Consider the following 2,198-nt stretch of genomic DNA (forward strand, 5'->3'; position numbering starts at 1 on the left):
CTGGTCGATATTTCATATTGACGCAGTGGTTCTTTACAAACTATGCTTTACTTAATATAGGGCGAGACCACTATATTAGCTTGCCTGGTATTCATACATAGGTATATGTACTCTTCGAGACTTTTCCAGAGTCTAGTAGGACTCTTCCCTGTAGGGGGCAGGAAGCTCTAACATGGTTTATAGTTAGTTGAAAAGATGCATAACGGTAACATCTTAGGTCTCTAGGTCTAGTCGACCGGGAAAAATTACATCCGGGGAGTACGGCACGTTCTGAGAATCCACAGATACAGTAATGCTCTGGTACACTTCCATCAGGACGACATGGCTTGAGCCCAAAAAACGGATTTTGAGCGAAGCGAAAAATCTATTTTTGGGTGAGATGGCCATGTCGTCCTGATGGACCCACCCTTGCCTTTCTAAGAAAAGGCTGTAGGACCCCTCCCTACATACAGTATCTGTAGCACCTTGTGTACGCTACAGGGAATACAGATGGCGCCAGGATTGGCGCCAGGCACGCATACGAATCAGAGGATAGGGAAGCCTTGGGAGCGGCTCCCCTTTTTCTTTCCCGAATTCGTTTCTTGCCAATCCCTCCTACGAGACGAAATCTCTGTCCAGGATGCAGATTGCCATGTGGCGTGTCAAGAATACGTCCTCTGATATGTCGCGATATCCCTTTCACGAGGGATACTCGCTCCAGGAGTTAGAATTCTGGTACCTTAAGGTAAATTCTCTGGGAATATCGCTGTAGTTGTAATATACCCTAGGAAGCTACCCTATAGGAACTTCCATCAGGACGACATGGCCATCTCACCCAAAAATAGATTTTTCGCTTAGCTCAAAATCCGTTATATATATATATATATATATATATATATATATATATATATATATATATATATATATATATATATATATATATATATATTTATATATATATATATATATATATATATATATATATATATATATATATATATATATATATATATATATATATATATATATATATATTTAATTATATATATACTGGTAGATATGTGTTGTACTTCATGTTAAATTAACGTTTCAATCATGAAAATTCTAAAAGAAACTAGAACTCAGCAAGGTGCTGTAGCAAGATCGCATTTTGGTAGCGAGGGAAGTTTAGTGTTCTATGTGCGCTCAAGTAAACAAGACTCTCTTGCCTGAGAGAGTAATAGCCTTGTACAGTAAAGTGTTTACCCATGAACTTTTTGTAATAAATAAAGAAAAACCATATCCGGATGTCTCATAATCCGTCAAGCATGGGACATATTGATATCAGGCGTAAAAATTACATCTGTTCATGTGTGCTCTTAGCGAAGTTGTTCTTTGAGCCGGTAAAATAAAAGTTCAAGATGCCCAAGATACACAAGGACTAACATAACAGAAGCTGCTGCTGCAGGAGATGAGAACAAAGAAGAAGTGGGATATAGCCTTCCAGATTAAGAATATAGACAAGAAATTCGAATGTAAGAATTGGAAAATAAGTTAGAAAACTTAGAACTGTTAATGAAAAGATTTTTGGGGAAACGAGAAGAGGATTGGCATGCAACCACAGCATATCCGATGTACAAAAATGAAGTTCAAATACACACAATTGAAAGTACGCATGCACAGCCGAGTGAAGATATGTAAATCGTAGTTCGAAAGTTGCCAGAACTCCAGGCAAGTGTTAGGTCTTTTGATTATAAGTGGCCTAACGAAGGGTTTCAATTGATTGAAGTGTTTTTGAGAGACTTTGAAGTAGCCACATATGGGTCATCGGAAAGAGAAAAAGCTATTCAAGTAATTAGATTGCTGAAAGATGTTCCGGCATTGGAGGTAATGTGTAGGCCACAAGACAGTTTAAAAAGTTATACTGAAATAAAACGACGTTTAATTGAGTATTATGCCATACCTGATGCAAGAAAGGGAGATATAAATGAAAATTAGAAACCCACATTACAGGAAGGTGAATATGTTCTTAGTTTTGCAAGTCGCATTTTTCTGGATTTTGATTCATTTGCTACCCGAAGTGCCAATCTCCTAGAAAGTGATAAAAAAGTAATTGCCGGTAAACATATTCACAGATTATTAAACCCGTATTTATATGGTTATTTGTTCGATGATAATCTCTCGTTATCCGACGTAGTGAGTGCAATTCAAAACATCTTAGACAGTTTGCCAGAAGAAAA

Source organism: Palaemon carinicauda, chromosome 43 (assembly GCF_036898095.1).
Source record: "Palaemon carinicauda isolate YSFRI2023 chromosome 43, ASM3689809v2, whole genome shotgun sequence".
NCBI classification, from domain to species: domain Eukaryota; kingdom Metazoa; phylum Arthropoda; class Malacostraca; order Decapoda; family Palaemonidae; genus Palaemon; species Palaemon carinicauda.